The sequence below is a fragment of the Rutidosis leptorrhynchoides genome, chromosome 7 (assembly GCF_046630445.1).
Source record: "Rutidosis leptorrhynchoides isolate AG116_Rl617_1_P2 chromosome 7, CSIRO_AGI_Rlap_v1, whole genome shotgun sequence".
Taxonomy (NCBI): domain Eukaryota; kingdom Viridiplantae; phylum Streptophyta; class Magnoliopsida; order Asterales; family Asteraceae; genus Rutidosis; species Rutidosis leptorrhynchoides.
This window is the reverse complement of record NC_092339.1, coordinates 382,148,410-382,175,853: the sequence shown is the minus strand read 5'-3', so window position 1 is coordinate 382,175,853 and position 27,444 is coordinate 382,148,410.

The following is a 27,444-nucleotide window of genomic DNA, read 5'->3' as shown; positions in this document are numbered from 1 at the left end:
CGACTCCAAATCTTGACATTGGGTTGGCATACGACAACGGAAGCATTTTTAATATTCACCTGAGAATAAACATGCTTAAAACGTTAACAAAAATGTTGGTGAGTCATAGGTTTAATTTCTATATAATAATCATAATATTTAATAAGCCACAAGATTTCATTTAATTAAATGCGCAGGATCATTACAACTGCAAAAATCATTCATACGATGAGTCGCCTGGTAACCGACCTTAATATAGAGCACTTAAGATATCTGTCATCATACATTCCACTATTCAAATGTATGACAAGGACCCTTCGAAGTATTAAAGCATTTCCACTATTCGAAAATGGGGGTGGTTGGTGCCCGTAGATCTACCTTTAGGATTCGCGTCAATTAGTGTTTTTCACTAATTCTTAGGTTACCAAGCATAATAATAATAAGTACAGATATCCGGTATAACAAAACAATCGTAGAATGTTGTTCCATGAACTTGTGCTTATTTTGTAAAGCATTTATAAATTTTGCATGTATTCTCATCCCAAAATAATTTAGATAGTAAAAATGGGACTATAACTGAAATGACCCGTCCTAATCCATCCGGACGAAGTCCATATCGATTATAAACGATTCACAACAGTTGATTACATCGCGAGGTACTTGACCTCTATATGATACAGTTTACAAACATTGCATTCGTTTTTGAAAAGACAATCTTTCATTACATCGAAAGTTGACAACATGCATACCATTTTGTAATATTTCTAACTATAATTGACTTAATAATAATCTTGATGAACTCGACGACTCGAATGCAACGTCTTTTGAAACATGTCATGAATGACTCCAAGTAATATCCCTAAAATGAGCAAATGCACAGCGGAAGATTTCTTTCATACCTGAGAATAAACATGCTTTAAAGTGTCAACCAAAAGGTTGGTGAGTTCATTAGTTTATCATAAACAATCATTTCATAATTTTAATAGACCACAAGATTTCATATTTACAATTCTCATAAACATATGTCCCATGCATAGAGACAAAAATATCATTCATATGGATTGAACACCTGGTAACCGACATTCACAATATGTATATAAGAATATCCCCATCATTCCGGGATCCTCCTTCGGACATGATATAAATTTCGAAGTACTAAAGCATCCGGTACTTTGGATGGGGCTTGTTGGGCCCGATAGATCTATCTTTAGAGTCCGCGTCAATTAGGGTGTCTGTTCCCTATTTTTTAGATTACCAGACTTAATAAAAAGGGGCATATTCGGTTTAATAATCCAACCATAGAATGTAGTTTCATTTACTCGTGTCTATTTCGTAAAACAGTTATAAAAACAGCGCATGTATTCTCAGTCCCAAAAAATATAAAGAGTAAAAGGGATCAAATGAACTCACCTAATGTATTTTGTAGTAAAAATACATATAACGATATTGAACAATGCAGGGTTGCCCTCGGATTCACGAACCTATATTATTTGTATATTTATTAAAACATATACTTGCAATCGAACAAAAATATATATATATATATATATATATATATATATATATATATATATATATATATATATATATATATATATATATATTAGTGATATAATGTTTATATTATTAATTTATATCTTTCCTTATTACTACATAGAAATATAACTTTTGTTATGTTATATGTATCAAATATTTTTATATGTATATATTTCATTTGTTTGTTTAGAATAGTAATTGTATTAATACTAAAATAATATTAGTAGTGATTGAATTAATGTAATGATAATGCTAGTATTAATAATAATGATAATAAAAATAATGATTTTATTAATAATAATATTAATGATAGTTTTGACGATCAATCTTATAATATTAATAATAACAGTAGTTTTTAATAAAAATGAAATGTTTAATAATAATAATGATAAGAGTAAAAAAAATTTATAAGAATACATAATACTTAATAATAATAGTTATTATAACAATCTCATTAAAAATGATAATTTTTAGTAATGATACTTAATAATAATAACACGTCTTCAATGATACTATTACTAATGTAAATCATCAAAATAATTGTTTGTATTACCTTCATAAAAACAATCATATTAATGGTCCTAATCATGATAATACATATGTTGATATTAATAAAACTAATAATAACATTAATAGTACTTATTGATGTTACATAATAACAAAATGATAATAATACTCGTAATCTCACTAACCCTAATAATACTAATAAGTGGTAATTATAACTCATATTAATAATACTAATAACAATAATAATTATAATACAAGTGTTAATATCAATAACAATAATAATCATATTTATAATACTAATAGTAATATTAGTTAATATTATTAAGTTATAAAAGTATTAATAATAAGTACTAAATAGAACTACCTCAAAATGAATTCTCAATAAAAAGAACAGCCCAAGTGAGGATCGAACCCAAGACCTCTTGAAACCCGACACCATACCCAACCATCTGATCTGGCATGCTTTTCTGATTTTAGAGAGAACCCGTTTATATATAACCTTTGTTTTAATGTCGTCTTCTTCTCCAACCTTCAAATCGACCAGGGATACAAATGTTTAAACAAATATTTATTTACCTCAAGAATATCATAACGAACCAAATATCAGTTGTCTATATGAAAATAAAATAGATAAAAGATCCAAACAGGCTGCTACAGCGACGGCTGTAACAGCGACGGCTGTATCAAAGAAAAAAAAATCGTTTTTGAATTTAGAGGCTGTTATTGACGAAATTTATAACATAAAATAGACTCCAATTCTTCTTTTGAAACTTTCTGTATAACTAATTTGAGGTATAACATCAAAACAATTGCTAATTTCTTGATGAACACCTTGTTGACTTTATTTTTCAAAAACTTTGACCCATAAATTCGGGCTCGATAAAACGAATTGGAACCTGAGAATTTGAAGAAAGATTGAGTGCATGATTCCTAACAAGATTGCATTAATACATTTTGGAAATTGGTTCAAAATCGAAAAATGATAAAATTTATCTAGTACAGAGGTTTTGCTGGAAGAAAGAAAAAAAATATATCTGCTTTCATCAATTCAGATTATCGATTGGTTTATAACATGTTGCTCAAAAGATTGATTCCACAGAAGAATTAATTGATTGAGGTCTTATGGTAGGGTTGCTCACGGTCGACATCTTCACGGATGTAACAGAAAGGAGAAAAAAAAAATAATAGAAGAGAGAAAAAAATTAATCAGATGGTGATATAAAATAAATACGAGTATGAATTTGTTTATATATAACTAGTCTTCAATATCCATATATATATTTGCAGCTATCTGTATTTGTTTACGTATCAGTATATCTATATATCTTTAAATCTGTAACCGCATATGTATGTATATATAATCTATTAGTTTATATAATTAACTATTAAATATCTTAGTAATAATAATATTTGTTAATATTAATAGTAGTAATTCTCATAATTATACTAATAATAATAATAATAATTATATTAATAATTAGAATCGTAATTATAATAATAACAATAATAGAAATAACAATATTAATAATTAATGTTAGTTTTTATAGTAATACTTATATTAACAATAAAAATTAAATACTATTAATAACAATGTTAATAATGAAAATCTGAATAATAATAATAATAATACAATTAATAATATTAATATTAATAATAAAGTAATAATAACAACTTTGTTTTACATTGTAATTAAATTTAATAATTTAATATCACCTATTATTATTTAAGTGACATGTATATATTTAATATAACGTATACAAAATATTTAATATCACTTTATATATGATACAATATTCATATATCATTAACTATGTACATAAGTCATATATATATATATATATATATATATATATATATATATATATATATATATATATATATATATATATATATATATATATATAGATTCATAAAAGATTATTTATTTTGTATCTTATTTTATGTTTTTAATTTCAATTGATTAAAGTGCATTTTATTAATTCAAAATATTATATATACACTTATATTTATATTTATATCTATATACTTCTATTTTTTTTTATTCACATATTTATTTACATACAGTGGTTCGTGAATCGTTGGAAATGGTCGCAATCAAATGAATCTATGTGAACAGTTCGAAAGTTCTTAAGACTCAACTTTTCAAACCTTGCTTATCATGTCGGAATCATAGTAAGATTAAGTTTAAATTTGGTCGGAAATTCCCGGGTCATCACAGTACCTACCCGTTAAAGAAATTTCGTCCCGAAATTTGAGTGAGGTGGTCATGGATAACATTAAAAATGTTTTCATGACGAATATGAGTTGATAAATTGAGTTTTATCATTATGGATAAAAATAATTCGATTATTCGAAGAGTACGAATGAAGATATCATAAAAGAATGAAATGAGAAATAAAGATTTGTTTTAACTTTTGACGTAGTCAGGTTTGAATTTAGAGAAATAAAGTTCGTCTTAACTTTTGATGTCGTCTTGATTGAATTTAGAAAATAAGGTGCGTCTTGACTTTTGACGTGGAGGGTTGAATTTGAATTCCGGAATTCAAGGGATTTAAAGAAAATCTTCGAAATCTAAAAGATTTGATTCTTCGGCAAGTAAGGAAATTAAGATCTCTATAATTAGATACGGTGATCTCCCTTGATTACTCTGTCTGATATTTCCATTATAAATTTACCTTTTCCGTTCCATTAGTTTTCACCACTTCTATACTCAACTCTCAAATCCAAAAGATTCTGAAAATGTTTAATCCAGTTCTGATCCTTGTCCTCATCCTTACTATCACAACAATCATTTTCCTTTTCCAACTTCCACCAGAGGAATCTGCTTTCTTCTACTTCGCCCTTGGGATTATAATGTTTTTAATTCTCCCGTGTATTTATGTTGCTATAAACATTGATATATACGGTTTGTAATTTATGTGTTGCAATCGAGATTTATATTCTCCCTTAAATTTCAAAGCTCTATGCTTTTGTTTTCTCTTCCCGACTTCAAGTCAAGCGAATAATGGTCCAGAATTTGTAGATATAGAGTTTCGAATGATTATAATGTTCTAAGCAGGAAGGAACGTGATAGCACGATTTGATTTTCAAATTTATCAACATCGCGGAAGATAGAATCATCAAGAATACATTTTCTTGATTTGTTCAGGAGTTGAGTTGAATGAAAGAGTTATGTATCATGGCACATGATGACGGTATGGTCTACTGTGAACCATCATCACGTTTCATTAGAAACTCAGCATTACTTACTGTAATATAATCACGTTGATCAAGTGTCATTATATTATACTAACTCATGCATCAATTCCCAACATTACTTCAATAACATTCATATTTTAAGCTCGAAAGTTTACAGAATATAGAAACTAACAGTTTCTATATGATGTAACACTGATAACACGAAGAGATTAATGATTTCAGATAAGAATGGTTATAAAAAAAATATCTTCAGGGATATGGAGGATATTTATAATGAAAGATACGATGATATCTTAGAATTTCTAATATCGATGGATGATGAAGAAGATTTATCCGTAAGGGTTTAGATTCGGAAGCAAGGTATTCGCTAAAGATTTCATCAGAAACAGAATCATTTGGATTCTTTGAAGTCAAACTTATTTTTTGTGATTTGTCCACGGCTTTCTTCATAGTTTCGCATAATCTGCTTTTCGGTACTAAATTTTCTATTGAATGTTTCCAATATAATGATACACAGGAAGCACTAAGAGGTATATAATTTCGGAAGAGAATATTTATGAAAATATCCTCAGAAATATCGAAGATATTGATGATGATATTTTTGAATTTCTAAGTTCGATGGATGATGGAGAAAGATTTTCCGCAAGATTTTAACATGACTTCGGAGCAAGATATTCTCTAAAGATTTCAACGGATTCAGAATTACCTGAATCCTTTGAATATAGGGTTTGGTCCTTGTATTTGTCCTTGGTCTCCTTCATGGGTAACTCAATCTGTTTTTCAATATCCAATTTTCTATCGAGCGTTCCTAACACTTCTTTCTTTATCATCAAACTTTTGTCCGTTTAGACCATCTACCATTTTTCTGTTTCCTCTGCATTTAATGCTATGATATATGATTCATCGGTTATTAATCCTAGGTGGTTTCAGGAGAATTGTGTTTTTAGATGATTAAACGCTGATGGTAATATGATGGAATATGAAAGGTTACCTGGCAACAATAAAAGAGCACGCGTATATATAAACGTTATAATAAGGTTGTTTCGTACGAAAAGTCGAAGTTGACTTGTTGGAGCTGTGACAAAATTTGCTAATTCAGAAAGGGATTGCAAAGTTATTTTGGGTAATAATAACACAAAAAATTTTTGCATAGCTATGTTTTAAACGTTTACTCAGTTGCCGAGAGTTTCTCAGGTGAAAAGTTATATGCATCAATCTTTTCTTCCGTAGATGAAATGCGGCTGGCTTATCCTCTCGATTGAGGTGTTTTCAAGAATTACGAAAGGTTTGGACGCAGATTGTAATCGTCAAGATACAAATGAGGTTTTAGGGTGAAATCAAGTGGCAAACTTGAAGATTTGTTTAGTTTCATATGTTATAATTAATATTTTAATTCATTTTAATTGTCCAATGTTGGTAGTCCTTGATTGATAGTCCGCGGTTAGCAATTCAACAATTTATATATAATTTAATATATAATATTCGAATTAATCAATACGTATCGTGACCCGTATTCGTCTCAGACTCGATCACAACTCAAAGTATATATATATATATATATATATATATATATATATATATATATATATATATATATATATATAGATGGGTCGATATGATATGTCAAAACATTGTATACGTGTCCCGATATTTAAAATGCGTAAATAACAGAATGATGATAAATAAAGTGCGTAAAATAAATAACAGAAATTAAATGACGATAAATAAAATTGCGAGAATGTAAATTACGATAATTAAATTGCGATAAATAAAATGTAACCAGTTAGCTAGGAACAGTTAGCTAGGATCTTGTTAGCGTGATTTCTTAACAAAATTTCATATTGTTAATTAGTATGTTTCTAATCAATTTTTATTGTGTCCTTTATTTCTTCATTATGCCACTTGTTGGATTCAGATAAATCAAAATCCAAATTTGAAATTGGATGAATATGGTTATTCTGTGGTGAACGAATTTGTATATCGGTGGATGTAAATATGATAGTAAATGAGTGTTGAATCAAATTTGAAGAACGTACAATGTAACTTATTAATGTGAAATTTTAAATATTCCTCGGGTATTACCTACTCGTTAAAATATTTTCACCATTAACAGTTTGTACAAGAGAATTTTTAATTACAATCTTTATGAAAACATATATACATATATATTTTTTTCAGATGTACTCATGGATTTAATAAGTTAACATGATATTAAACTCATTTGCTTTTCGGTTGGAACTAGAATAAATAATCTCTAAAACTTTAGAGATTACATATTCGTCATGTTGAACAAAGATAAATGAGGTAGAACGATACGTAGAATGAAGATCATACTCAAAGTACAGACGATGATATTGAAGCATGGATTTTTGATGGTACTGGTACTGTTATTGATGGTACTGTTGGTGCTGGTGATGTTGCTGAAGCTGGTACATTTTGCACCATCTTCTCCGAATTGATTATTCGAGCGCGAAGTTCGTGGACTTATTACTCCAGGATGATTGTCGGTCGGAACGAGCGGATGAATAAGGTTTAGAATTGTGGATAGAATATGATCTTGTCGAGTTACCCTGGAAATGAGACTAAAAATGGTGTCTCGAACAGGTTCGCCGGTATACGCTTCAGGTTCATTATCAAGAGGTGAATTCAGTTGGTGAAAGGGATTGCCTTCTGCGCGTTTCCATTAATTAAGTCAACTACGAACCCATCAGATGAATTGATAATGGCTGATTGGTTGATTCATGCCGATGACTCTGTTTTCGGAGCTTAGGTGAACATCTAGGTCGGAATAACTATCGGAATAGCTATCGAAATCTGAGGGACTCGAACTGGTTGCAGGATTCATCTCGTACGATCAGATGAAGGATTTTCGATAAGAAATAGATTATAGGATGTAGATTAGTACCCTGCAATATCTAATTTACATATGCATATATAATACTAATATGCCATAAGTTACGAAGGAATCTACGGAAGTTGTCAGGCAAAGTCTACTGTAACAAATATGCCAAGATATGAATTAGCAGATACGCTAAGATACGAATTTTTTCTATACACTATTCATGCAATCATTGTAGTAAGATGTGTCTAGATTAAGAATGATAAGCAGGTAATTTCCTAAGGATGATAAACAGATGATTTCTGACAAAAATGATAAGCAAAACTTTTGACATGCAGACACGGTCGAAGTCCAGACTTACTAATGCATCCTAACGACTATCAGTTAGACATACTAATGCAAGACCTGGTTCACTAAGACCACCGCTCTGATACCAACTGAAATGACCCGTCCTAATCCATCCGGACAAAGTCCATATCGATTATAAATGATTCACAACAGTTGATTACATCGCGAGGTACTTGACCTCTATATGATACAGTTTACAAACATTGCATTCGTTTTTGAAAAGACAATCTTTCATTACATCGAAAGTTGACAACATGCATACCATTTCGTAATATTTCTAACTATAATTGACTTAATAATAATCTTGATGAACTCGACAACTCGAATGCAACGTCTTTTGAAACATGTCATGAATGACTCCAAGTAATATCCCTAAAATGAGCAAATGCACAGCGGAAGATTTCTTTCATACTTGAGAATAAACATGCTTTAAAGTGTCAACCAAAAGGTTGGTGAGTTCATTAGTTTATCATAAACAATCATTTCATAATTTTAATAGACCACAAGATTTCATATTTACAATTCTCATAAACATATGTCCCATGCGTAGAGACAAAAATATCATTCATATGGATTGAACACCTGGTAACCGACATTCACAATATGTATATAAGAATATCCCCATCATTCCGGGATCCTCCTTCGGACATGATATAAATTTCGAAGTACTAAAGCATCCGGTACTTTGGATGGGGCTTGTTGGGTCCGATAGATCTATCTTTAGAGTCCGCGTCAATTAGGGTGTCTGTTCCCTAATTTTTAGATTACCAGACTTAATAAAAAGGGGCATATTCGGTTTAATAATCCAACCATAGAATGTAGTTTCATTTACTCGTGTCTATTTCGTAAAACAGTTATAAAAACAGCGCATGTATTCTCAGTCCCAAAAATATAAAGAGTAAAAGGGATCAAATGAACTCACCTAATGTATTTTGTAGTAAAAATACATATAACGATATTGAACAATGCAGGGTTGCCCTCAGATTCACGAACCTATATTATTTGTATATTTATTAAAACATATACTTGCAATCGAACAAATATATATATATATATATATATATATATATATATATATATATATATATATATATATATATATATATATATATATATATATATATATATATATATATATATATTATTAGTGATATAATGTTTATATTATTAATTTATATCTTTCCTTATTACTACATAGAAATATAACTTTTGTTATGTTATATGTATCAAATATTTTTATATGTATATATTTCATTGGTTTGTTTAGAATAGTAATTGTATTAATACTAAAATAATATTAGTAGTGATTAAATTAATGTAATGATAATGCTAGTATTAATAATAATGATAATAAAAATAATGATTTTATTAATAATAATATTAATGATAGTTTTGACGATCAATCTTATAATATTAATAATAACAGTAGTTTTTAATAAAAATGAAATGTTTAATAATAATAATGATAAGAGTAAAAAAAAATTATAAGAATACATAATACTTAATAATAATAGTTATTATAACAATCTCATTAAAAATGATAATTTTTAGTAATGATACTTAATAATAATAACACATCTTCAATGATACTATTACTAATGTAAATCATCAAAATAATTGTTTGTATTACCTTCATAAAAACAATCATATTAATGGTCCTAATCATGATAATACATATGTTGATATTAATAAAACTAATAATAACATTAATAGTACTTATTGATGTTACATAATAACAAAATGATAATAATACTCGTAATCTCACTAACCCTAATAATACTAATAAGTGGTAATTATAACTCATATTAATAATACTAATAACAATAATAATTATAATACAAGTGTTAATATCAATAACAATAATAATCATATTTATAATACTAATAGTAATATTAGTTAATATTATTAAGTTATAAAAGTATTAATAATAAGTACTAAATAGAACTACCTCAAAATGAATTCTCAATAAAAAGAACAGCCCAAGTGAGGATCGAACCCAAGACCTCTTGAAACCCGACACCATACCCAACCATCTGATCTGGCATGCTTTTCTGATTTTAGAGAGAACCCGTTTATATATAACCTTTGTTTTAATGTCGTCTTCTTCTCCAACCTTCAAATCAACCAGGGATCCAAATGTTTAAACAAATATTTATTTACCTCAAGAATATCATAACGAACCAAATATCAGTTGTCTATATGAAAATAAAATAGATAAAAGATCCAAACAGGCTGCTACAGCGACGGCTGTAACAGCGACGGCTGTATCAAAGAAAAAAAAATCGTTTTTGAATTTAGAGGCTGTTATTGACGAAATTTATAACATAAAATAGACTCCAATTCTTCCTTTGAAACTTTCTGTATAACTAATTTGAGGTATAACATCAAAACAATTGCTAATTTCTTGATGAACACCTTGTTGACTTTATTTTTCAAAAACTTTAACCCATAAATTCGGGCTCGATAAAACGAATTGGAACCTGAGAATTTGAAGAAAGATTGAGTGCATGATTCCTAACAAGGTTGCATTAATACATTTTGGAAATTGGTTCAAAATCGAAAAATGATAAAATTTATCTAGTACAGAGGTTTTGCTGGAAGAAAGAAAAAAAAAATATATCTGCTTTCATCAATTCAGATTATCGATTGGTTTATAACATGTTGCTCAAAAGATTGATTCCACAGAAGAATTAATTGATTGAGGTCTTATGGTAGGGTTGCTCACGGTCGACATCTTCACGGATGTAACAGAAAGGAGAAAAAAAAATAGAAGAGAGAAAAAAAATTAATCAGATGGTGATATAAAATAAATACGCGTATGAATTTGTTTATATATAACTAGTCTTCAATATCCATATATATATTTGCAGCTATCTGTATTTGTTTACGTATCAGTATATCTATATATCTTTAAATCTGTAACCGCATATGTATGTATATATAATCTGTTAGTTTATATAATTAACTATTAAATATCTTAGTAATAATAATATTTGTTAATATTAATAGTAGTAATTCTCATAATTATACTAATAATAATAATTATTATTATATTAATAATTAGAATCGTAATTATAATAATAACAATAATAGAAATCACAATATTAATAATTAATGTTAGTTTTTATAGTAATACTTATATTAACAATAAAAATTAAATACTATTAATAACAATGTTAATAATGAAAATCTGAATAATAATAATAATACAATTAATAATATTAATATTAATAATAAAGTAATAATAACAACTTTGTTTTACATTGTAATTAAATTTAATAATTTAATATCACCTATTATTATTTAAGTGACATGTATATATTTAATATAACGTATACAAAATATTTAATATCACTTTATATATGATACAATATTCATATATCATTAACTATGTACATAAGTCATATATATATATATATATATATATATATATATATATATATATATATATATATATATATATATATATAGATTCATAAAAGTTTATTTATTTTGTATCTTATTTTATGTTTTTAATTTCAATTGATTAAAGTGCATTTTATTAATTCAAAATATTATATATACACTTATATTTATATTTATATCTATATACTTCTATATTTTTTTTTATTCACATATTTATTTACATACAGTAGTTCGTGAATCGTTGGAAATGGTAGCAGTCAAATGAATCTATGTGAACAGTTCAAAAGTTCTTAAGACTCAACTTTTCAAACCTTTCTTATCATGTCGGAATCATAGTAAGATTAAGTTTAATTTTGGTCGGAAATTCCCGGGTCATCACAATAACTCACTTGTGATGATTTCCGAATAGATGGTGGTAAGACTTGGCCTTTGACAAATTCACGAACCTAATAATAATATTCTTGTGTTAAGATATATATATATATATATATATATATATATATATATATATATATATATATATATATATAATTAATATTCCATACTTTTGAAACTTGTGATAATTTTAATTGTCCATTGTTAGTTGTCCAACGTTCGTAGTCCAATAGTCCAATAGTCCAATAGTCCAACAGTATAAATATATATATATATATATATATATATATATATATATATATATATATAAATATAAATGTGTATATTGTGTTAGAATTTACTAACACTATAATATATTGTCTTAATATAATAAGACACATAATATGTATGTTGTCTGAAGCAATCCGCGACCCATTATATACATGTCTCAGGCTCGATCACAACTCAAAGTATATAATATTTTGGAATCCACTTCGACCCACAGCTAACTCAAAATTACTGCCAATGGTGTCTTATAGTTCGTTCCAATAATATATATAGAAGAAATCAAAATGATATGTCAAAACTTTGTATACGAATCCACGGTGATTAAGTCATATATATATATATATATATATATATATATATATATATATATATATATATATATATATATATATATATATATATATATATATATATATATATATGGTGCCTTACGATCTTTATTAAGACTATAATATATTGTCGTAGAACTTAATCACGACTATTATAAATTCTATTTCCATAAGTTTGAGAACAAGACATGTATAAATACATGTAAGATACAAGGTAAGTTAGCTAGGATAAGGTTAGCATCCATTTTTATAAATCATGTCCGTAGCTAAAAATTAAGAAAAATATCCAATTTTGTTTTACCCATAATTTCTTCGTTACAAATCCGTTTAGAGTGATTTGAGTTGCCATGGTTTTGTATCAAACTCAACATTATTAATCTTAACAGAAAAAGTATAGATTTATAGTCAAAAATACAGCTTAGGTGTCAAATAAGAGAAGATAGTCATATCCGTCGTAAGAACGACATCTTGATGACCCTTTTGAAAAACATACTTCCACTTAGAGTTTAACCATGTATTTTGGATATATTTCATATCCATACAAAATAAGATTTTTCACCAAAGGAAATCTTTTAATTCAAAGTTTAAGATAGGTTTTTAAAATTAAACCCAAAACAGCCCCCGTTCGACTAAGACGGCGTATATTCGATTTTAAGGTGTTCTTCGTGTTTATAAGTTTTATATCCTTATGTTAGCTTGACATACTGTCATAATACATGTGTTGAAGTATTTTAAAAGTCAAGTTAAAAGGATTTAGTTTGTTTGCGAATAAGTTTAGAATTAACTAAACTATGTTCTAGTTGTTGTAAGTTATAACCTCATAATAAAATAGCTATATAGATATGAATTGAACGAGATTATGAATAAGGTGACTACCTCAAATCAACTAAGTGATGTTACTGGAAAAGATAGGAAATAATCTTGGAATCAAAAGTATCTTTGATGGCTTGGAAACTCTTGAAGTATGAACATGGAATGAACAAAAGTTCGAATAAGAATTCTATCTTGAATTAAGATAGTTATAAGTATATAAATTGAAGCAAAGCTTATATATCATTCTTACCTTGATTATAAGATGAAAAGCTACTGGAATGAAAGTAGAATTATGGATCCTAAAGAGTTGTTGAGTTGGATTGGAAGTTGGAAGCAAACTTCTTGGAGTTGGAAGATTATCTTGATATGTTCTTGATCAAGCTTTCTTATGATGATTCTAACTTAGCTTTTGATTCTAAAACTTACTGAATTGTGTTGCGTTCTTGAGAGAGTGTTTGAGTATGTATGTTTTTAGTTACAAAAATATGAAGTAGAAACGAAAATGGAATGGATGTAAAAGTAGTAAAGATGGCACGAGGTTAAGGTAAGTGTATAGGATCCTTATGTTGAATTTTAGCTAAATGGTTAATACTAGTTGTAAATCTATGGCTCCCACATGTTTCTTGCTATCCTAGGGTTGGTAAGATGCAGATTTTTATGTGTATATACCAATAGTATATACCTATAGAAACTGGTTACAATACGGGTATAAATACCGTATGAATATGAGTAGAATTCTTGATGGAATTGAATGGGAATACGAATATAGCTATCTTTGTTGAGTATAAGTATATTGATATATATATATATTTAAGTCTTTCAAAAGTGTATTAATACATCTTAATACAATACATATATATTGAGTTTAACTTAAGAGTTAATACGTCGATAATCGATACATATATGTATATTGTTTCAAAGTCTTTAAGTTAGTAGTCTCATCTTATATATATAACTCATTGTTATTATACTTAATGAGATACTTAAATATCATTTAATCAAATCATAATATATATATATATATATATATATATATATATATATATATATATATATATATCCAAATATATATTCCTTTAATTAATTATTACGATATATGACGTTCGTGAAACGTCAGACAGACTGGGTGGCCAAACGTTTGTATAAAATCCATTCCAAATATATGTATCTTGACAAGTTTGATTGCTTAACATGTTGGAAACATTTAATTATGTAAATATTAATCTTATATATAGCGGAAAAATCCGGGTCGTTACAACTGAATTATCGTTAATTTTAGTATTATTATTGTTAAAATGATTACTATTACTATCGTCGTTATTATCGTCGTTATTATTATTATCTAATTATTATTATTATTATTATTATTATTATTATTATTATTATTATTATTATTATTATTATTATTATTATTATTATTATTATTATTATTATTTATTATTATTATTATTATTATTATTATTATTATTATTATTATTATTATTATTGTTATTATTATTATTATTATTATCATTTAATATAAGTATTATTATTAAAAATTGTTATTATTATTATTATTATTATTATTATTACTATAGTTATTATCATTAAGGTTATTATTAATATTATCATTATTATTATTATTATTATAATTATTAGTATTATCATTAATATTATTATAATACTTATTAGTATCATTATCATTAAAACTAATATTAGTATCATCTAATTATTATGATTGCTATTGTTATCATTATTATGAATGCGATATAAAGGAGGACTAAAAGCTATTAAACAAATCGATTAGGAAATAATGAGTATGAGTATCATGATGAAATTAAAATATAGTAAGATATTGATTTAAGAGAAAAATATCGATTTCATTATTTTTATCATAATTATTATTACTAAAAATATCATTTATATTAAAACTATTATTTTTATTAAAATTATCAATTTTTTTATAGAAATATCATTATTATAAAATATCATTATTATTATCATTTTAGTATTAATAATAAAATGAGTATATTTATTATTATCGATAATATTAAAAAGTATTGTTATTATTAAAATTATCATAATTGTTAGAAAATGTATTCATTAAAATTATCATTTTATGAATATTATTAATATTACTAATAACAACAATATTATTATCACTGTTATTATCAATAACATGATTATACTAATATTATTTATTATTAAAAATTATTATTATCATTAATAAACATTAGTAATGTAATTATTATTATTATTATTATTATTATTATTATTATTATTATTATTATTATTATAAAAATATTAATATTATTATTATTACAAAATAATACAACTTTTATTTATTATTATTATTATTATCAATATTATCTTATCAAATAAATTTGTGATACAAAGATATTTTTATCACACGTAATAAATAATACGTACCACTATATTTTTGTGATATTAAGTGAACTATATAAACTATATTACTTAAGATATAATAAAAGCATATTTTTATCATATATAAATTTTAATATAAATTTTTGTTTATTAATAAAGGACTTGTATTATTTACTCAAATGAAAACCTGATAAACATATTTAAATATATAAAATGACTATATTTAAGTCATATAATAAACATGTATACATTTTGAAGTCATTTTGGGTCAAAATGATTTTTGTTAACCTCTGCATGATAATCTCGAGCATTAGGATTGTGATACACTATGACCTGACCTAAATTGTTAAACAAATATTGAACAACATATAAATATATATAATTAATATAGGTCGTGAATTCGAGGCCAACTTTGCACATGTTCAATGCCGTCATATGTATTTTTACTACGAAATACAGTATTGTGAGTTTCATTTGCTCCCTTTTTAAATGCTTTTGCAATATATATTTTTGGGACTGAGAATACATGCACTTTTATAAATGATTGACGAAATAGACACAAGTAATTGAAACTACATTCTATGGTTGAATTGTTATACCGGATATCGCCCTTGTTGAACTTGGTAGCCTAAGAATTGGTGTTTATTATAATTGCCACCAATTTACGTGAATCCTAAAGATAGATCTATGGGCATTGACACGCCCCAGTCAGAGAATTTGAACTGCTTTAGTACTTTGATGTTTATATGTTTGGGGATATTCTAGATGCATTTTGTTAATGTCGGTTACCAGGTGTTCAATCCATATGAATGAATTTTAAACACTTGCGAGTGTATGATTATTGAATAAATGAAATCTTGTGGTCTATTAAAATTATGGAAATGATTGATTATGATAAACTAATGAACTCACCAACCTTTTGGTTGACACTTTTAAGCATGTTTATTCTCAGGTATGAAAGAAATCTTCCGTTGTGCATTTGCTCATTTTAGAGATATTACTTGGAGTCATTCATGGCATATTTCAAAAGACGTTGCATTCGAGTCATTGAGTTCAACAAGATTATTATTAAGTCAATTATAGATTGGATATATTCTGAAATGGTATGCATGCCTATTAACTTTTGATGTGATAAAGGTTCGTCTTTTAAAAACGAATGCAATGTTTGTAAAATGTATCATATAGAGGTCAAATGCCTCGCAATGTATCCATATGTTATTGTATTCGTCCTTATGGATTAGGACGGGTTGTTATATGTGGTATCAGAGCGGTGGTCTTAGCGAACCAGGTCTTGCATTAGTGTGTCTAACTGATAGTTGTTAGGTGCATTAGTGAGTCTGGACTTCGACCTTAGCTGCATGTCAAAAGTTTTGCTTATGATTTTCTGTCAGAAATTATATGCTTATCATTCTTAGTCTAGACACATCTTACTGCATTGATTGCATGAATAGTGTATAGACAAAATTCATATCTTAGTGTATCTGCTAAATCATATATTAGCGTATCTGTTACTGTAAACTTTGCCTAACATATTCCGTAAATTCCTCCGTAATCTACGAAATCTTTTACTCTATATATATAGATATTCTATGTAATTAGAATACCATCCGATAACCGGAAATCATTTTATATCGAAAAATCCTTTATTCAATCATACGAAATGGAACTCGCCACTAGTTCAAGTCCCTCGGATTCCGATATGAAATTCGACTCAAGCTCCGAAAGCAGTGTGACCGGAATGGATCAACCAATTAGCCATCATCTATTCTGGATGAATTGGGGATGAGTTCGTAGTCTACTTAGTCATTGGAGACAAGAAGAAGGTGATCTCTTTCATCCACCACATTGCCCTCTTGGCGAAGAACCTGAAGCACTTACCGGCGAACGTGTTCGTGATACTATTTTCTCCCTCATTTCCAGGGTATCTCGTCATGACTATATACTATCTCAAATTCTAGATCTTATTCATCCACTCGTCCGAACCGACAATCGTCCCAGTGTAATAGAAGAAGTCAACGAGCTTCACGCTCGGGTAGTGGCTTTGGAGAATATTGTGCAAAGGTTTCAAGCACCAGCAGTAGCACCGGCATCAACAGCACCACCATCGGCCACGCCAACAGTACCATCACCACCACTAACAACAACATCCGCATCCCACACCTCAACATCACAATATGTACCTTGAGCATCAGCATCATACGCACCATAGATACCAAGTAGTACCAACAACAAGAACCGATGAAGTATTAATCTATAACTTCATTGGAGGAACATTCTGTGGCGATTATGTCATCTCTAAAGTCTTAGAGATTATCTATTCTAGCCCTAACCATAAATCAGATGAGTGAACCAAAATGATAGAAGGAAGAGTAGAAACCCTGAAAAGAATGGTGCGTGATTTACAAGCTAGACTTGTTTTACCAGCAGCATCAACAGTACCGTCAGCATCACCAGCACAGTAAGTGCCGTCAGCATCGTCAGAATTAGTAGCATCTACAACATCATAAGCTTCGCCAGTTCAAGAAATCACCGTGGACATCATTACGAACCAACAACGAATATATTGTATCAACGAGTTATGAAGTATTAACTCAATTCCTCCGAAGAATTTATATGTATATCTTATATATATAAACTCAGAAACCATCATAAATCTTTTCGTACTAAACTATTATATATGAATTGAAGGAGGGTAGATACTACTCAGTTAATTCATATTACTAATATGCTATGATGAACATCCTTCCTTAACAACTTAACTATCGTTAACCACAATCTCTATTTTAACTCACTGAATTTCATTTCATAATAATCCAAGTGTATTATTCAATTATATGTTTGATTTTACACTTTCGATATACTCGAAACTCTCTAAGAAACAACATTCGTACCTTGCGAAGTTAGCAAGAGTTCTATGAACATCAACATGATTCACTGAGAAAATATCAATAAGAATAAATAATGAAATATTGATCACAATAGTGAAATACTCTGTAAAGATTATGTAATCTCTAATGTTAGAGATTATTCATTTCTAATTCCAACCGAAAATCAAACGAGTTTAATTTGATATTAACTCATTAAATATGTATTACATCTGAAGAAAATATACATACATATATAATGAAAATTCTCTTGTACAAAATTTTACTTGTGAAATTTTTAACGGGTAGGTAATACCTGAGAGATATATAAATTCACAATTAATATGTTACATTCTTTGATTTTGATTCAGCAAATCATCAACTATACTCACTACCTTCACAATGATATACATTCTTTCATAGAAATCAAAACAACCATTCTTATCTAAATTTGATTACATATTCTGATTTTGATAAATCAAAATTTAAGTCAAGATTTAACAAAAGACATCACTCTTAGATCCCTACAGCTCTCAAAGCTATACTTTGACTTCAAAACTGTGCTAGAACATCACTTCTATTCATAGAACCCAGAAAAATATTCATGTCGTTCAAAATTCTAGAACATCATATGTATATTGACGATTACAATCTGCGTTTAAGCCCTTCATGAATTTTGAAAACATCTCAATTAAGAAACAATCAAGAAGATGATCCAACCACACGTTATCTATGAAAAGAAGAACTTATGCACCTAGAAAACTCCCGGAACCCAAAAAGAAGTTTAACAAGTATACGTGTCAGATCCTTTGGCATTTATTAGCAAAAATAACTTTTCAACCTCTTCTCAAAGTAGATAGTTTTATCACAGCTCCAGCAAATCAACTTCAATGGTTCATTCGAATAAGCTTTATTATAATGATTCCTTCATCATTGTTACCGGGGAACTGTTTATGTTCCACACATTAGCAGTAAACTTACCAACAATTTTGTTGATCTTTGATTTTCAAAAAAATCATTATATTCATTGAAACCTTATCAAGTACTCATCTACATCTTGAAACAATAATTGCCATACCAGCTACCGAGAATTAGCAATCAGTATTTTGAATTTCAAAGCAATTTTACGCCAACAGTTATATATATACATATAACGTCTACCTCCAAGACTTACATACTTCGAATGTGAAGTTTCTGAAAAACACCCTAAAACTGCGAACTAGTTCTCGAAATTTTAAAAAATGATGATGAAGCAGCAAAAACGGTAAACAACCTTAACAGTCAAAAGTTTGATGATAAAGAATAGTGCCTTGGCAAAGTCCAGAAAAAGAGAAGGTTTGAAACTGGAAAATGGATTTAACAAACTATGAAGGAGGCTGTGGACAAATCACAAAGACTAAACCTGCCTTCAAAGAATCCAAATGATTCAATGTCTGCTGAAGTCATTAACGAATACCTAGCTCCTGACTCTAAATCTTTATGGACAAATCGTCATTATCACCCATCGACGTCAGAAGTTCTAAGATATCATCGTATCTTTCATTATAAATATCGTCGATATTTCTGAGAATATTTTCATAACTATTCTTATCTGAAATCAATTATCTCTTCACGCTATCTGCATTAAATCAAAAAGGAAACTGTTTGGTTTCTATATTCTGAAAATCTTTGAGTTTAAAATATGAATGTTTTTGAAGTAGTGTTGGAAACTGAAGTATGAATTAATATAATATAATGACACTTGATCAACGTGATTATATTACAGTAAGTAATGCTGAGTTTCTAAATGGAATGTGATGATTCACAGATCATAATGTCATCATGTGCCATGCTACACGACTCTTGTATTCTACTTAATCTATCAAGAAAATATTTTTCTTGATGATTCGGTCTTTTCCAAGGTATTTGATGTGTGAAACGTGGTATATGAATTGTTATATGGAAAATACCGATTTTAAAGATTACACACACTAACGGGCAGTGTACACGATTGTGTAGTAGTATAGATAATGGTAAAATCTGTGTATCGTTCCAAGGACAGTTATATATGCAAGTTAAGATTCTATAAACTAAATTGAGTTTTAACTAGATAAAATGAAATCAAACAAATACAAGATATTGGATTGCCGTTTAACAATAGGCAAATCAATAAAGGAATAAGTTTAAAAGACAATATTTTTGGTATTTTAGATTTATAAAAATGAAAAGATAGTTTTTATATCAAATAAAAGGAATATGCTCATCTAGACTTTTTAACCTCGAATGTTGATTATTGTTTTAGGATTAAGACTGGATTGATTGACTACGTACGAGAACTAATTAATTGGTTTACCAAGAGTAGTCTTGTGCAAACACTCAAACGAGATTACACGACACAAGTGATGTTCTTGTCATCTAAGACCTCCTATTTGTAATCAATTAATTCAACTAGCCTAAAGACTTGAATGATGATAATGCCAATGATGTGTTGATCATGATCCACTCCTATGTCAACTAATGGTTTAGCTTAGTTCATTCCCTTAGTCCGGTTAAATGCTTAATTCACCCAACTCAAGTAATCAATTTAATGTAGCAACAGGATCCTTATAAACGTCACTAGATAAGGCAAATTGATAGTGCTCCAAATGAACATATATTTAGTCGCAATATCATCCCAATATGTAAAGTTTTTAGTTGCAATTGTTCTAATTTCAAGTAATATTCGTTTAAATAAATAAGTGCGAATACTGAAGACGCAAATGAAGATTTGAAGATGCAAATGACCAAAAAGCTCAAATGTACAAGATACAATCCAAGTGGTTCAATTTATTGATGAGAAACATCTAAAAATTACAAGAGTACAAGTCGTGAAACGTAAAGTACAAGATATCTAAGCACACAAAAAGACGTTCAAAAATCCAGAACCGGGGCCTGAGCCAACTATCAATGCGCGATGCAACGAACCTAAAATTACAAGTTAACTATGCACATGAATATAATATAATATATAAATAATTCATAAAATTATATATATTATATATATATTAAATAAAAACATCGACAAATAAGAAGACATGTGATTGTGAGCTGGATCAAAAGGCCATGTGATTGCATGGCCAAAAGGCACAAAATCCATGCGATCGCATGGGATACTGTAGTTGGCCAAGTCTATAAATTGAGCAATTTTCGGACGAGTTATGTACACCATTTTTTCTTTCTTCCTCTGTAAACTTAATATATATATTATAATTTTAATTTAAGTTAATTTTAATAATAAAGTTATGGTTTAGTTGAGTTATTGTAAGAAATGTTTTACGGGTTTTAAAGTCGGAACTCTGTCCGGGTAACACTACGCGATAAATAATAACTGTAAGTTATGTTTTTCCTTTTTCAATTAATGTATCGTAACTAAGTTATTATTATGCTTATTTGAGGCGAAGTAATCGTGATGTTGGGCTAAATATTAAGACGGGGTTATTAGATTTTGTACCATAATTCGAGTTTGGACAAAAGACCGATTGTGGACATTGGACCATGAACTATTAATAGATGGGGGGTATTGTCTAATTGAGCGACAACTTATCAGAATCTGTCGAACCTATCTTCAAATTAGTTAACCTAATAATTATTAAATGATTATGTATGTCATATTTAGTGACGTTTATACGACGTCTTTTAGCAATCATTTAATTAATCAATTGGATTGGGTAATTTATTATTCATTTTGGCCAAATGAATAAATTAATGTATCATAAGACTAATTAAAACAAGGGTGGATTACATACAAGGGTAATTGGTGTAATTGTTAACAAAGTATTAAAACCCTGAATTACATGCAATCGATAACCTGGTGTAATTATTAAACAAAGTATTAAAATCTTGTTACAGTTCGAATCCCTAATTAGTTGGAATATTTGACTTCGGGAATAAGGTTAATTTGACGAGCATTTTATAATTATGACCGATGAACTATTATGGACAAAAACCATATAGGTTTCAAATAAACCAGGACAAAGGACAATTAACCCAGGTAACAATAAAGTAAAATCAAAACGTCAAACATCATGATTACGGAAGTTTAAATAAGCATAATTCTTTTATTTCATATTCTATCTCAATTTTATTTACTGTTATTTTATTTATCATCATTTATTTATCGTTATTTATTTTACGCACTTTAATTATTGTCATTTATCTTTACGCTTAAAAACTTATAATCGACAAATCGGTCATTAAACGATAAAACCCCCCCTTTTTATATTATTATTACTATATATAAGTATATATATTTTATATAAATATAGTTTCATGAAAATATAGTACGTAATCACTAGCTCCCTGTGGAACGAACCGGACTTACCTAAAGCTAAACTACTCTACGATTAGGTACACTGCGTATAGTGTTGTAACAAGGTTTAGGTATATTCCATCCGTAAATTAATAAAACTTGTGTAATATTTCGTCGTATTTCGTAGTAAATAATAATAGTATTTCGTACACCTCCGCATCACACATCAAGTTTTTGGCGCCGCTGCCGGGGACACTAAAACGCTATATTTTGTTAAAAATAAATTGTTGTAAATATATATTATTTCTTATTTCGTAAAAATATTTTGTTATTTATTATAAGTTTAATTTAAAAAAAAAGAAAAATTAGAAATTGGGCTACAATACTGTAGCAGCCCAAGATCTAAACTGGATTACTGGTCAATGCGACCGCATGAGCCAGAAGGCATTACCTCATGCGATCGCATGAGAAGCTGTGACAGGCCAACCTAGTACGCATTAAATACACTTTAGGGTTTAAATTAATTATTATTATTATTAACCTAATTAGGGTTTTATTTAATTAATTAGTTTTTAAGTTTAGTTTTAATTTATATTTATTAATATTAAGTGTTTTTATTATTATTAAATATATAAAATTAATACTTTTATAAAATAATAATATAAAAATAATATTTTTATAAAAATAAGTAATTTTATCATTTTTTGTCTCTTTTTATAAATTGTATATTTTAAACGTTTAATTCGTAATATGTATATTTATCGTTCGTAATTAGTTTTAAACTTAGTATTTTTCCATAGTTATTTTATATTTCTAGATTTTTAGGCTTTGCCGTAAAATCCCTTAAGTGCTTTTTCTTTAGATTAAGATTTAGGCGCTTTAAAATTTTGCGACACGGTTTTTAGATTTTAGTGCCTTTTAAGTTATTGCCGTTATGGATATACAATTCCTTTAAGCTTTAATACATTTAGGTGCAACTTTTTAGATTTAGTTTTTAGACTAATAAGTTTCGACGTTTTTCTTTCTTATTTTTATTTTTCGACGTTTTTCGACGCGCTTCTTTTTCTTTCTCATTTCTACGCTCTAGTTTTTAGGACATAGAATTTTCTTATTTTCTTTAAATAACGAAAAATTATTTTAAGCTGTTAAATTGATACACATCCAAATTTTCTGGTTCGTAGTAATAGTTGGATTTGTTAGTGGCGAGTTGTGGGCTTCCGATTTAAAGGGTCCTGGCTACCTGCTGCATCTATTGGCTATTCGAAACGTGGGCACAATCAGAAAAGTCTATTAATTTGATAACTTATATAATTTTTATTTTTATAACTAATAGGATATTCAGTGAATGCACCGAGCAAAATGTTCACCACCTTTCATACGTTCACCAACTGTAACTCGATCAAGACATCTAGCCAATATTGCCGCCGTTAATTTTTCTTTAGAATCATCATCAAGTAATCCAAGTACTCCAACTCAAAATCCCGATAATCCATTTTTTGAACCCAACTTCACAATTAAGAACCCGGAGGATATTCAAGGACAATTCCAAGATCTTGAACCACTAATCATTCCTCTTGAACCACAAACCGTTAAATCAGAATCTTCTAGTGATTCAGATTCAACATATTCAAATATGGAAGTAACAGAACCTCTAAGTATGGAAGATCGAATGAGAGCTACACGCACTGGCCAATGACACGCCATTATTCGACCAGATGTTAATGCGCCAGATTATGAAATCAAAGGACAAATCCTACACATGGTAACTAATCAATGCCAATTTAGTGGTACGTCAAAAGAAGATTCAAACGAACATCTTCGAACCTTTAATAGGATTTGTACTCTATTCAAAATCAGAGAAGTTGAGGATGAACAGATCTATCTCATGTTATTTCCCTGGACTTTAAAGGGTGAAGCCAAAGATTGGTTAGAATCGTTACCCGAAGGAGCGATTGATACATGGGATGTTTTAGTTGAAAAATTTCTTAAAAGATTCTTTCCGGCATCTAAAGCCGTGAGACTTCAAGGAAAAATTGTTACGTTCGCACAAAAACCAAATGAAACATTATATGAGGCGTGGATAAGATTCGGAAAGTTGTTGAGAGGATGTCCTCAGCACGGTTTAGACTCTTATCAAATAGTACAAATATTTTACCAAGGTGTCGACGTTGCTACACGAAAAGACATCGACACAGCAGCTGGTGGTTCCATTCTGAAGAAAACCATAACCGAAGCTCACAAAATCATTGATAACACAGCCTCCCACTCTCATTAGTGGCACCAGGAAAAAGATATCTTTCGTTCATCTAAAGCGGCTAGAGCCGATTCTAGCTATGACTTTGATTCCGTTTCCGCAAAAATAGATGCTTTCGAGAGACGAATGGAAAAGATGAATAAAGATATTCACAATACGAATCAGTTGTGAGCAATGTGGTGGACCACACTTAACGAAAGATTGTCACATTGAACAAACGATGGAACAATGTGAGAATGTTTCTTACATGAACCAAAGGCCGGGAAATAATTATCAAAATAATTATCAACCGCCAAGGCCAAACTTCAATCGATATCAAAACATTCTTTACAATCCAAATGGACCCAACAATAACTCGTACAACCAACAAGGTCTGAATAACCAACCAACTCAAAACAACACTTTCAATTAACAAAGACCTGGCTTGTATAAACCACCACAACAAACTGAAGAGAAAAAGCCAAATCTGGAAGAAATGATGGCAAAGCTAATGGAATCTCAAACACAATTTATTACATCTCAAACCCAAACGAATGAGAGGTTTGATCAGTCATTAAGAACTCAACAAGCTTCCATTTTGAATCTAGAAAAACACATAGGCACTCTTGCTAGCATGATGAGTGAGAGGGAACAAGGAAAGCTACCGAGTGATACTGAAGTAAATCCTCGGAATGAGAATGTTAATATGGTGTCAACAAATTCTAAAAAACCAACACCAGAAGATGGGAAGGTTTTAGATGTGAGTAACAATGAAGAAGTTACACCACCATCACCACCCGAGTATGTAAAGCCAGTGGTGGCAAAATACAGACCAACCATCCCGTTTCCAAGAAAAGGAGTTGAGTATGAGCAAGTGATAGGTATTAAAGTATGTGATACCTTTAGAAAGAAGAAAAAGAATAAGAAAGTACAAGAAACAAAAAGTGTAAAAATAAATCCGGTGAAGACAGTTCCACCAAAACCTCCACCCAGGTTGGGTGATCCGGGTGAATTTATTATTCCTTGTCTACTTAGTGATTGTGTCATGTATGATGCACTAGCATATTTAGGTGAGAGTATAAGTGTTATGCCTCTTTCATTATATAAGAGATTAGGCGTAGGTGAGTTAAGTCCAACGGAAATGAGTGTTCGACTCTTTGATCAAACCATTAAGCACCCAGTTGGAATTGCTGACAACCTACCAGTTCGAGTAGGCAATTTAACCTTTCTAGTCGAATTTATTGTCATTGACATAGAAGAGGACTCAAACATTCCTCTAATTTTAGGTCGACCATTCTTAGCGTCCATCGGGGCGTTATTTGATGTAAGAGAGGGTAGAATGACACTTAATGATGGTGATAAATCGGTCACCTTTGTGAGTCAAAAAGCTAAATCTCCACCAACCAAAACCGTTGAACCAATAAAAATGATTGATAAGTACCATATTGTTTTACCAACTCCAACGGTAATGCTTAGCAATAATAAAACGCCTAAGTGTGGGGAAGATGAAGTAACACCTGATGATGACCGAATAACAAAGAACCACGTTGTTAATACGAAATTAAATGACCCCGTTATTAACAGTTCAATGAAGAAACTTATTAAACGAATTCGCGATGCTAGAACCAAGGGGAACTTTAAGTTATGTAACCGGTTAGTATCCAATGTATCGCCTAAAGAAAAGACAAAACTAGTTGAATTTGTGGATATTACACAGGAATCCGACCAATGGCTTAAAGCAAAAGTCGCAGATATGTAAGTTGATTATGGTTCAAAAGAAATTGACAATGAAGTAAATCACAATTTCGACACCACGGCTACCTAAGTGTGGGGAGATTCAAATGTTCTAAAAAGAAAATGCTGTCTAGAGTTAGATGTTCTGTTCTCGTGTAGTTCTGAGAATGGAATCCGATTGGTCTTTTCCATTAGCAGACACTAAAGAACTAGTTTTCTCCCTCCATTCTGAATTTTTGTTTTGTAGGTTTTGTATGAAATTAATATGCTTATTAAATTTATGTTTTGTGTGATTTTAAAAACAAAATTTACTTTATTTCATTAAAGTTTAAAAAATGATTTCTAAAATTCGTCGTGAGTTAAAGACTAGGTCATGAAACCTAAAT